Genomic DNA, 13,583 nt, shown 5'->3' with positions numbered 1-13,583 from the left:
CGTACTCAGGGAAATGTGCTATGGACTGCGGGTCCAATTTATTGAAAACTGAGGGGTTCTTTAGCAAAACCACCCACGAAGGGGTATCGGCCAACGGTGGCCGTTGGATCAAGATCGGACGGCCCAGAACAGATGGGAGGGAGAGAGAAAGTGGCGCCAGCGCCGAAATAGTGCGGCCAGCGGCAAGGCGCCATCGCCAGTGGTGTGGAGGTCACCGAAGCACGCAGTTCAGGGGCTAGGGGCCACGGTTCGGAGAACCAAGGGCACCGGGGAGTTGTAGAGGAGCAGGGGATCTCAGCTTGGCCTATACGGCGGCCGGAGAAGAGGGCCGACACGGCGGTCGCCATGGCCAGTGAGCAAGAGCTCACGAGCACACTCGTCTAAGGCACAAAGGACCACAAAATAAGAAAGTAACGGCACTGGAGGAGAGAGGGGAGCACGAGGATTCTCACCGCGGTGCAAAACGGGGATGAAGGCGGCTCGAGGACGACGGACGACGCGGATGGCGGACGGCGGACCTCGGGGTCACGGCGGTTACATCTTCCATGCACAGCGAGCGCGAAGGAGGGAGCGGGGGTAGCAGGGGGGCGCGTGGGGGGTCTCAGCTTCGTTTTAAAGAGGCCAAAGAGTGGGCGACACGCCCACGATGCGCGAGGAGCGGGCGCAGTTCGGTGGCGGTTTCTCCAGGCGCGAGCGGGCGGTTGCGGGACACGCGGAAGGAGGAGGGGGGAGGAGCTGATAGGCGGGGCTGGGATGTCAGCCGCTGAAGAGGGAAGGAGGCGCGGTGGTAGTTGCCTGGCCAAGATGGGCCGGCGCGGCGACGGTTGCTGGGCTGACGCGCTTGCTAGGCTCGGCGGGGCTGGGCTGGCACGGAGGCAAGGAGGGCCAGCGGCCAACTAGGCCAGCGGGAGGGAGAAATGCCATGGGTCAAAATGAAAAAGAAGAGGGGAGAGAAATGAAGAAACCTTTTTCTTTTTATTTTTAGAGTTTTTCAAAAGTATTTTCAAATGGATTTGAATTCTTTTGAGTTTAAATCAAAAACCACTCAACATATTAAATACAATGCTCCAGCATGAGTGCATCAACATGTTACTAACCTTATATTTGATTTTATTTTCACAAAAAATATTTCTTTCCTATATTTCAATGTTCATATAATAACATAATTAAATCGAGTTTTCTTATTTCAAAAAGGCTGAAATTTTGGGTGTTACAATTCTACCCCCCTTAAGATGAATCTCATCCTCGAGATTCGGATGATTGCTTACTCAAACAGTTGGGGATAAGACTTTCTCAGATCCTCTTCTCTTTCCCAAGTAGCTTCATCCTCTGTATACCGATTCCACTGCACCTTGCACATCTTTATAGTTCGGCTTCTTGTAACTCTTTTGGCAGTTTACAAGATCTTTATCGGATACTCTTCATAAGTAAGATCTTCCTTAACAGCAAGTTCTTCCCAAGGAATCTGCTCTTCTGGTACCCTCAAACACTTTTTCAATTGGGAAACTTGGAACATGTCGTGCACACCTGACAAACTCTTAGGCAGTTCCAACTGATAAGCTACTTCTCCACGTCTCTCTAGGATCTTAAAAGGTCCTATATACCTTGGTGCTAACTTTCCCTTCATATTGAATCTTTTCACACTTCTCATTGGTGACACCTTCAAGTACACATAATCACCAACTTCGAAACTCAGCTCTCTTCTGCGAGTATCAGCGTAACTCTTCTGTCGGGACTGAGCCACTCTCAAATTGTCTCTAATCATTCTCACTTGTTCTTCCGCGTCTCTAAGGACATCAGGTCGAAACACTTGAGTTTCACCAGTCTGATTCCAGAACAAAGGTGTTCTACATATACGTCCATACAACGCCTCGAAAGGTGCCATCTTGAGACTCTTCTAGTAACTGTTGTTGTACGAGAACTCTGCGTATGGCAGACTCTTATCCCAACTATCACCATACTGTAGTGCACAGGCTCTCAACATATCTTCCAAAATCTGGTTGATACTTTCAGTCTGTCCATCAGTTTGCGGATGGTAAGCAGAACAGAAATTCAACTTTGTCCCCAAAGATCTATGTACTTTATGCCAGAATTGCGATGTAAACTGAGTGCCTCTATCCGACACAATTTTCTTGGGAACACCATGTAAGCACACTATTCTTTCCATGTACAACTCTGCTAATCTTGCACCCGTATAGGTAGTCTTGACTGGTAAAAAGTGAGCAACCTTGGTGAGTCGATTCACTATTACCCATATTGAATCATAACCTCTTTGAGTGTGGGGCAAACCTACGATAAAATCCATACTAACTTCTTCCCATTTCCATTTAGGAATCTTCATTGGTTGTAGCAACCCTGCAGGTCTTTGATGCTCAGCTTTCACTCTTTGACAAGTGTCACACAAGGCCACATACTCTGTCACATCTCTCTTCAAACCATACCACCAATACTTCTCCTTGAGATCCAAATACATCTTGGTACTTTCGGGATGTATAGAATAAGCAGACTCATGGGCCTCTTGTAGAATTGCATCACGGATAACCTTCACTTCAGGTACACATATCCTTTTTCCAAACCAAAGAGTATCATTCTCATCCATCCTGAATCCTGGTGCCTTTCCAAGCACTACATTCTCCGCTATCTCTTTTAGTTTTTCATCCTCCAATTGACCTTTGCATATCTCTTGTTCCAATGTAGGCTCTATGACCAATTCCATTGCATTAGTGACAAAACTCAAGTTGAGATGCTCCATTTCAGCACACAACTCTGCTGACATAAATGTCATCCCAAGTCCATTAACATAACTCTTCCTGCTAAGTGCATCAGCTACGACGTTTGCTTTTCCCGGATGATAATGCACTTCCAAGTCATAGTCTTTGATCAATTCTAACCAACGACGTTATCTTAGATTCAGATCTGATTGGGTAAAGATATACTTCAAACTCTTGTGATCTGTATAGATATCACTCTTATGCCCAATTAGATAATGTCTCCAGATTTTCAAAGCATGTACCACAGCTGCCAATTCCAAGTCATGAGTAGGGTAATTCAACTCATGCTTCCTCAATTGTCTAGATGCATATGCCACCACTCTTCCTTCTTGCATAAGCACACATCCAAGGGCCAAACGGGATGCATCACAATATATAGAGAAGTTCTTGCTTAAATCGGGCAAAATTAATACTGGCGCTGTAGTCAACCTCTTCTTTAGCTCATCAAAGTTTGCCTGGCATTTATCCAACCATACATACTTGGCATTCTTTTCCATTAGAGCTGTCATAGGCTTAGAAAGTTTGGAAAAACCTTCAATGAACCTCCTGTAGTATCCAGCCAATCCCAAAAAGCTACGAATCTCACTTACATTGGTTGGTGGTTTCCAATTCAACACATCTTGTACCTTGCCTGGATCCACTGCTATTCCACCATTGGAGACAACATGACCCATAAAAGAGACTTCCTTCAACCAAAACTCACACTTGCTCTGCTTAGCATACAACTTATGTTCTCTAAGCTTTTGCAAGACTAACCTTATATGTTTAGCATGTTCTTCTTCAGTCTTGGAGAATATCAGTATGTCATCTATGAATACCACCACAAATTTATCTAGAAACTCCATGAACACCTTATTCATCAGATACATGAAGTATGCAGGTGCATTGGTCAATCCAAAAGACATAATGGTATACTCATACAATCCATACTGTGTAGTGAATGTTGTCTTGGGTATGTCCGAGTTTCAAATCTTTAGCTGATGGTACCCTGAGCAGAGATCAATCTTGGAGAACACATGGGCTCCTCTCAACTGATCAAACAAATCATCAATCCAAGGCAAAGGGTATTTATTCTTGATTGTAACCGCATTAAGTGAACAGTAATCCACACACATCCATTGACTACCATCCTTCTTATCCACAAAGATCACAGGTGCCCTCCATGGGGAAGAACTAGGGCGTATGAAACCTTTTTCTTGCAACTCTTTTAGTTGTTTCTTAAGCTCTTCTAATTCATTAACCCCCATTCTATATGGACATTTAGCTATTGGTGCAGTTCCAGGTAATAATTCAATAATGAATTCAATGTCTCGGTCAGGTGGCATACCTGGCAAGTCATCAGGGAAGACATCCAGGAACTCCTCCACGACACGATCTTGTTTATTGGCTTCACCATCTAGCTGGTTCACTGTGGCTATAGGCTGAGCTTGCACTACCACTTCTACATAGATTCTATCTCCATTGAGTGATATCACAACCATAGATTTCTCCTGATACTGAATCACTGCCCGATGTTGTTTCATCCAATCCATTCCCAGAATAAGATCAATTCCCGCTGTTCTCAACACAATTGGTTTCACTTTGAAGTCTATCCCACTTAAGGAAATGCTAGTTGAGGGACTCCAATATGAAGCGGGCATCCGACCTCCCGGTGAATTTACTAGTATGGGTTTTTTCATGGCACACAAAGGTATGCTATGCATTCTAACAAACGCTTGGGAAATAAAAGAATGCGAAGCACTAGAATCAAAAAGTACTGTAGCAGAGATAGAGTTGACGCTGAACGTACCCAACATGACCTCGGGCGTCTCCTGAGCTGCATCAGATGACACATAGTTTACTATCGTAGTGTGAGGTGGTTGGGCATTGAACTTCTGATTGCCAGTCTGGTTCTGAGGTGCTTGTTGGTTCTGCTTCTTAGGACACTAATGAGCATAGTGACCTACTTCTCCACAGCAGTAGCATGCATTGGGGTTATTGCGTGCACCACTCTTCACAGGAGCATTGTTGGATGGTCCCTGGCATGTTGTCAGATTGTCAGTCTGTTGTAGGGGATGTTGATTACCATACTATTGCTGGTACTGAGAGCGTTGCTGGAACTGATTACGTTGAGGATACTGACCACGGTTTCTCTGGTTAGATGGTCCTTGATTCCTTTGTTGAAAACCCTGCTGTGGATATGCATGTGGGCAAGTGTTACTTCCAGAAGCTTGCCCTTGAAGCCTCCTCTTCTTGGCTTCCATCTCTTTACGCTTATCGTCGATCACAATAGCGCGGTTCACTAATGACTAAAAGTTGGGGTAGGTGTTGGACATCAGTTGAAGCTGCAGCCCATCATAGAGTCCCTTGAGGAAATGACATTGCTTATCCTTGTCCTCAGCTACATCATTTGGAGCATAGCGTGACAGTTGAGCAAACTTGTCACGATACTCCGCCACAGTCATGGATCCTTGCTTGAGGGACCTGAATTCCTCCTGCTTCAATTCCATGAGTCCATCCAGGATATGATAAAGACCGGAAATTGTCCTTGAATTCCTGCCAGGTGACAATAGGAGCATTGTTGGGACGTCCATACTGGAAAGAATCCCACCAATCTTGAGCTGCTCCCTGGAGTTGACCAGAAGCATACAACACCTTCTCAAGATCGTTGCATTGTGCTATGTTAAGTTGCTTCTCTACAGCATGCAACCAATCATCTGCCTCCATAGGGTCTGAGGCATGAGTGAACATCAGTGGACGACCCTTCATAAACTCTCTACGCTTATCTCTGACCTGAACAGGCGGTGGTCCTCTTGCAGGTTCATTGTCCAAGTGCTGCATCATAGCTTGCATCAACTATGCTTGTATTCCCAATATTTGTTCCATGGTCATAGGCGGTGGCGGTGGTGGATTTTTGAGAGCATCACGCCCACGACCACGGCCTCTACCTCTTCCTCCTCTTGCGGCCATCTGTTTTCCAACAAATGCACAAAATTTAGAGATTTTCCAAATTATAGAGAGCTTACAAAAGATAAGAAACAATGCTGAGAATTTTCTGGACAAGATTCAATTTTAGCAGTTCAGTAAAACTGTTATAACTCGAGTTTTAGAGATCCAACAGAGGTGTACCAAGAACGGTTGGAGAGCTTAGGAGATTAGCTACAACTTTTATTTAGATCACTTTTACAGATTCTGACATACACATGGTCAAAAATAGAGCTAAACCGAATCTGTTCTGGGTTCCAGTCTGCACAGAAACCACAACTTGTGACAGCTAGATCCCACAAACCTGAACATCTATTGACATGATTCCAGAGACATTTGAAAGATACAGAAGTCTAGTTATCTCCACAAAAATTTCAGAATTTTTGACAGCATAGATTTCAAGATACAAGATAAAGATCACAGGCTGCTCCAGAAAACAGCACAGCAGAGATAAGATAAAGCAAACCATCTGCATTAAGATTTCATCTAAACTTAAGGTTTCAATCTAAGAAAGTTGTGGACATGCCCACAAACTTCCAGCAAACAACCAAACTCCAAATCAACCAAGTTCACAAATTAAAACATCTAATCATCCAAGTTCACAAGACCAAACAAGACTAAATATGAAACACGAACTAACGATGTTGTAATCTAAATCAAGGCACCTAACACCTATGGGGCGGTGTCAATCATGGTGAACGACCGGCGCTTCTTCTTGTAGATCGATGGCTGCCCAAGTTGAGCATGTAGTTCATTAACTTGCTTCTGGAGGCGTCTTCTGGCCCTTTGTGAAGCACGCAGTTCTCCTTTGACTTCTTCATCCACCCCCTGCATGGCATGGACATGCTGCACTGTTGCTTCTAGAGTTGGGTCACTCTCTGGTGGAGCCAGGACCTGCCAAACACCCTCATGATCATTGCAAGGAAGCAACCTGAAGCGATCCTCCCTCATGGCCTCAAAGTGACGACCATGGTAGTAGATGTAGGCGTCCTACGCTGCATCTTCCATGCCATCCAAGGCATGGGCCCTTCTAGCAGTGGCATGGTGGACAGTCTCCACCTCATATCCATTCTTGATGTCGTTCCAAGCGGTGACCACTAGCTCTACCTTCCAGAAGGTGGCCTCCAATGGATGCTGGTACTCTGCACAGTGATAGCTAATGGAGGCGTGTAGGTCGGGGTAATAGTCGTCCAACACATGGGTGAGGAGGGTGTGGTAGTAGGCCATCTCTGGGGCTGGCTTGAAGTAGTACTTGCACTTCTAGCCTATCTCCTCATCCACCACAAGGACAGCTAGGGATGGCGCAGGTGTAGGTGAAGTAGCCGATGACTCCTCAGGTGTAGCTACAATAGGATAGACCGGTGCGACAGCTGGGGTAGGAGCAGGTGCAGGTGTCGGGGTAGCCATCTCCTCATCGTTGGAGATGATCACAATCTCCTTCTCCGCCTGTGGAGCACGTGGGGTGAACAGGGCACGGTAGCCAGCAGTGCTGAGGCGGGCAGTCTTCGGGTTATGAGACATCTATAGATTTAAAGTGACATAGAATTAGAATCAACAATTTTATATAATAGATTAAGGTATGAAAAGCATAAATGTTTTAATAAAATAACAAGAATAAGACAGTAAGCAAGAAACCAGAGGAGCAAAGATGCTAAAATGACCGTTTCTAACTAGGCTTGCGTCCTATAGTCAACACGGCTCTGATACCAATTTGTCACACCCAATTTTAATGATAAAATTGAATGCACTAACTCATGTGTGCCTAGGGATCAATCACACACACAAGCTGACAAATTATAAGAGAGTATCATCACAGTGTATCTTACATCACGATAATAACAATACATAGTCTTATACATCATAGCGGAATATAAAAGATAATCTCTCTCATGTGGAACACCATCACAGGGAAGGTCAGCTGGTTGACCACAAGCCTAATAATCCTCAGGGAATTCCTCATACCCGTTGTCATCTGTTACCCATCCGGGATTTTCATCCAAATAAAGAAATAAAAAAGCGTAAGTACTCCCTGTACTTAACAAGATAACATGGGGTTATGTAGCTCAAAAAGGACGACACTAGCTTACCGCAGTTAGCACTTTTAGTAAGTCAGAATTTTATTACCAATTATTATCAAGTTATGCTTAAGCTCGCATTTAAACCCACTTAATCAGATATCAACACCATTTGGATCATATCATCATAAACCATCATAACTGAACAACAATGAGTAACCAATTATTCTATGAGTTTTATAGGCCGCTCATGACTGTGAGCACGATGTTTATAACAGTTTGTAACCCTCTGCAGAGGTGGTGCACATTCACCGCGAGTCATGATTCCCATATGCCCAGGTTAATTACTCCCATGTCACTGCCAAGGTGAGCGGGCATGGTACACTATGAAGCCATTTCATAGGTTTCTCTAACAAGTTAGGGCCGCTAGGTTTCCTCGGCAGGCAGATGTAGGAACCCCCCTTTCCTATGGCACATATCCATCGCGGCTATACACATAGGAACAGAGGCAGCCCTATACCCAACGTGGCAAGCCCCTTTTGCGCCATAGCGGTAACCTCTAACAAGCTAGAAAAGGTCCTATTACTGAGCTAAAGTCAGAGCCATATGACTCTCACGGTTGCACTGTCAATCCCAGCTTTTGCCGACAGATAAGTCCTTATGGAGGGCCAGGAGCAACATGATCAAAAGTCATTTGCACCTTCGCCCTATGGATCAGTTGTTATGATTTATGTTATACTTTTAGTTCCATAGAACCATTCACCATCATATAGATCATATTTAGTTAGAGCACTAGCAATCTATCCATATGCAATTAACCCATAGGAGTCAAGGGAACAAGTCATCAAGTGACTAGAATGTCCTTATGGTTATCAAAATTAGACACATGCACATGAGTAAATGATTAAAGTGAATAGGACATCAAGGTAGGCCCATGCAATACTTGCCTTGGTTCACAAACTCTTGCTAGTCCTGCTAGTCGTCGAAGAACTCTTGATCTCCAACGTTCTCCTCACCGTCTGAACGCGACCAACACGGCAACATACAACATTCCAAAAGCATTCATACAAAGCAAACAATCTTATAGTTAGAACAGTACACCAATAGTATAGAAAACAAGATAAAATGTTTATGAAAAGAACCTACGTCTCGCTACGATCATGTCAACGTGAAGTTCACGAAAATCGGAGCTAAAACGCGAAAGTTATGAATTAAACGGGGTTTTCTATAGCACTTTATGTAATTAAAACTAATCATGAAATTTAAAAGTTGCAAACTTGATTAATAGTGGTACTAACATGTAGATTATGAAATTACGAAGCTAACGCATTTTGAACGGATCAATTCGGAGCTAAAATGACTATTTTATAAGCAAAACAGTATAAATGGCATTTCTGTAAATACTGAAAACGTACTTTGGACTAAAACAGTTTAGTTTTAGTTTTCAAAAGAAGAAAGCGTACTCAGGGAAATGCGCTATGGACTGGGGTCCAATTTGCTGAAAACTGAGGGGTTCTTTAGCAAAACCACCCGCGAAGGGGTATCGGACAACGGTGGCCGTTGGATCAAGATCGGACGGCCCAGAACAAATGGGAGGGAGAGAGAAAGGGGCGCCAGCGCTGGAATAGTGTGGCCGGCGGCAAGGCGCCATCGCCGACGGCGTGGAGGTCGCTGGAGCACGCGGTTCTGGGGCTAGGGGCCACGGTTCGGAGAACCGAGGGCACCGGGGAGTTGCGGAGGAGCAGGGGATCTTGGCTAGGCCTATACGGCGGCCGGAGAAGAGGGCCGATGCAGCGGTCACCATGGCCGGTGAGCAAGAGCTCACGGGCGCACTTGTCTAAAGCACAAACGACCATGAAATAAGAAAGTAACGGCACTGGAGGAGAGAGGGGAGCACGGGGATTCTCACCGCGGTGCAAAACGGGGATGGAGGCGGCTCGAGGATGACGGACGACACGGATGGTTGACGACGGACCTCGGCGTCATGGTGGTTGCGTCTTCCATGCACAGCGAGCGCGAAGGAGGGAGCGGGGGCAGCAGGGGGGTGCGCGGGGGGTCTCAGCTTTGTTTTAAAGAGGCCTGGGAGCGGGCGACACGCCCACGATGCGCGAGGAGCGGGCGCAGTTCGGCGGTGGTTTCTCCAGGCGCATGCTGGCGGTTGCGGGATGCGCGGAAGGAGGAGGGGGGAGGAGCTGATAGGCGGGGCTAGGATGTCAACCGCTGAAGAGGGAAGGAGGCGCGACGGCAGTTGCCTGGCCGAGATGGGCCGATGCGGCGACGGTTGCTGGGCCAGCGCGCTTGCTGGGCTGGGCGGGGCTGGGCTGGTGCGGAGGCAAAGAGGGCCAGCGGCCAACTGGGCCAGCGGGAGGGAGAAAGGCCATGGGCCAAAATGAAAAAGAAGAGGGGAGAGAAATGAAGAAACCTTTTTATTTTTATTTTTAGAGTTTTTCAAAAGTATTTTCAAATGGATTTGAATTCTTTTGAGTTTAAATCAAAAACCACTCAACATATTAAATACAATGCTCCAGCATGAGTGCATCAACATGTTACTAACCTTATATTTGATTTTATTTTCACAAAAATTATTTCTTTCCTATATTTCAATGTTCACATAATAACATAATTAAATCAAGTTTTCTTATTTCAAAAAGGCTAAAATTTTGGGTGTTACACTCCCACGAGCCTGCAGCCAAGGCCCAAGAGGCAAAGGTAGTGCAGAAGGAAAAGATCTGAGATGCCCCTATAGATTTGAACTAGTCTTAGGATATTCTATGAATGTACCTTAGCTAGCATAGGGCAAAGATGTACAATGAAATAGTAGTAAACAGTGCTATGCGGGAGGCTGTCGCTTCATTTCAGGCCATAAGCGGCCCCTAAGCGGCGCTGGTGCTTTAGCGGATGCGGGCGCGCGCGGAAGCCGCTGAGGCGGAGAAAGGTGTCATGGAAGCCCTGCTCCATGTCCGCTCAGCGAGCCAGCGACCGGGTAGGAAAGGCAGCGCGGGAATGCAGTGTAGGAGATGGATGCGCACGTCGTGCAGAAGTTCCAATCGGGCGCGCGCCGTGCGGAACTCGATTAGGGGCACGGGAGAGGAGGGGATAAAAACAGAAGAGACTTCCCGCCGCCGCGCGCCAACCGACGCCCGTAGACCAACGTGGGACGCCCATCGATGCTAGACCGACGCTCGACGCCCGCCGACTACTGATTCAAGTCGTCGCTAGAGGAGGTTGAGCTCATTGGTCTCTTCCCCAAGGTCGAGCTCGAGCCACCCCCATCTCCGGTGTTGTCCTCTCGATTCTCTTCCCCACGCTTGGCAAGGTGAGCTCCTCTGCCTCTGCTTGACTTCTTCACTGTCTGCTCCTGTCTCCTCTGCTTCTCTGTTCTCCACTCTGGTTCTCCCTTCCCTTCTCCTCCCTCCCCCTCCTTTGAGTCCTAATGTGTGCTACACTGCTAGGCTCCAGTTCCATATAGGTGTGCGCATGTGCAGTCTTGGATTGCTAGATTAGTTTATGCCTAATTCCTTCCCTACTTTTGTTGTACATATTAGTAGAATACAGATTTCTTGTTTTGTTTTGTGCTTTTAGATTTCTTGTTGTGTTGTGCAGCACTACAGATTAGTGATTAGTTAGTCTATGCCTAATTCCTTTGCTTCTTGTCCTTGTCTAGATTAATAGAATACTAATTAAGTAATTATATGATGGAGGTTGCTGGGACACAAGCAGTAGGAGAACCCCAGTCAGCAGTAGAGAAAACTTTGTCTCTCAAGAGGAAGTTAGATGATGTAGGATGGGAATATGGGTATATATGTGATCCTACCAATCTTAACAAGTTGAAGTGCAAGCTATGTAAACATGTGAGCAAAGGGGGGTTTCGTATGAAGTAACACATAGCAGGTGTTGGGAATTCTATGGCTAAATGTGAAAAGAGCATAGAAGAAGATAAAGCAAAGTGTAAGAAAGCACTAGATACAGCAGCAAATAAGAGGAATGAAAAGGCTATTCATGAGCTCAATCTTAGAGAAGAAGTGTCTGTTTCTCGAGTTTCAGGAGGAGAGAAAGAAGGATCCTGTCTTGGCAGCTCAGAGCCTCACAAGTTAGGTCCCATTGATAAGTGGACAAGGCCAATTGATCCTAAATCAACACAAGCTGAAGCCTTGAAGCAACAAAAGATAAACAAGGAACTTTGGAAACAGAGAACACATGAGGTGCAGCAGTATGTTGCAAGATGGATGTATACAAATGGTAATTCACTAATCACCTCCCTTGCATATACTATTCCAGTATTCTTCATGTACATTATTGTTTGAAAATACACATGGTAATTAACTTGTATTCTTTTCTCTATTTCACAGCCATACCATTTAATGCTATTGACAATGATGAGTTTGTACAAATGTGTGAAGCAATTGGTCAATTTGGTGTTGGATTTGAACCTCCTTCTCAAGATCATTTAAGGGGGGTTTTGTTGAATGAGGAATATGCAAGAACCAAGAGTTTGCTGCAGGAATGTGATGCTGGTGAAGAATGGATGCTCTATCATGACTGATACCTGGTCTGATAAGAAGAGAAGCATAATGAACTTGTGCACAAATTGTGTTGATGGAACAAGTTTTATCAGCTCAAAGGAGATGTTAGATGTGTCACACACAAGTGAAGTCATCTTTGAACTAGTGGACAAAGCAATTAAAGAAATTAGCCCTGATGATGTAGTGCAAGTAGTGACTGATAATGCTTCTAATAACATGGGTGCAAAGAAGTTGTTGCATGAGAAGAGACCAAACATATTTTGGACCTCATGTGCAACTCACACAATCAACTTGATACCGCAAGGAATTGGCAGCCAAAAGAGGTTCTAGAAGGTAATTGACCAAGCAAAGGCATTCACTACCTTTGTGTATGGGCACACAAGAACCTTGGAATGCATGAGACACTTCATAGAGCATAGAGATATAGTCAGGCCGCGAGTAAAAGGGTTTGTTTCCTGCATTTTTTATTTATTTCAGCAAAACTTAGTTCTTTTAGTGTTTGTTTCGGCATCTTGGTGGAAACTCTATGGAAATGAAACACCTGTTCTACAAAGGATGGCTATGAGAATTCTTTCACTAACTTCAAGCTTCTCAGGTGGCGAAAGAAACTAGAATGTTCTTTATTTGGTCAGTGACCTATAATCTCAAGTCTAAATATTCAGTTTATTCTCCAACCTGATTTGCTTATGTTCTTAATTCTTATGTTTATTTGTAGGTACATACTAAGAAAAGAAATAGACTAACTACAGCCCGCCTAAACTCTCTTGTCTTCATACAATTCAATTCCAAACTCATGAGCAGGAGACAACAGATTAAGTCAAAGAAGATTACTGATGTTCTCTTATCCAATGATGTCATGCAAGCTCAAGGTTTCATGTTTGATGGTGGAGATGAGTGTGCAACAGTTGTCTATGAGGATGATGATGATGAAGAAATGCCCGGTACAGGGATACGTTGGACTGTTATTGGAGAAGCAATGGGAGCAAGTGAACAACTAGAGCTGCGTCGAAGTTCAAGAATAAGAGAGCTCTATGCAGAAGAGGAATTTGATTCTGAAGAAGAGGAATTTGACAACAAGGATGGGCCGGATGGCATGGATGAAGATGAATGAGTCAGCTGGAATGATGGCGTCATTTGTTATGTCTATCTATGCATTGCCATCATTGATGTTTTATCAATTTATCAGTTGTGTTGTACTATCATGCTCATGAGTGGGCTATAATATGTATCTTTTAATTTGGAACTAAGTAGGACCTCAAACTATGGTTTATGAACTTCAAAAGCAATGTTATGTTCTTATGAACTAAGTA

Source organism: Miscanthus floridulus, chromosome 18, assembly GCF_019320115.1.
Source record: "Miscanthus floridulus cultivar M001 chromosome 18, ASM1932011v1, whole genome shotgun sequence".
Taxonomy (NCBI): Eukaryota; Viridiplantae; Streptophyta; class Magnoliopsida; order Poales; family Poaceae; genus Miscanthus; species Miscanthus floridulus.
The sequence above is the reverse complement of the archived record's forward strand: the minus strand, read 5'-3'. Positions refer to the sequence as shown.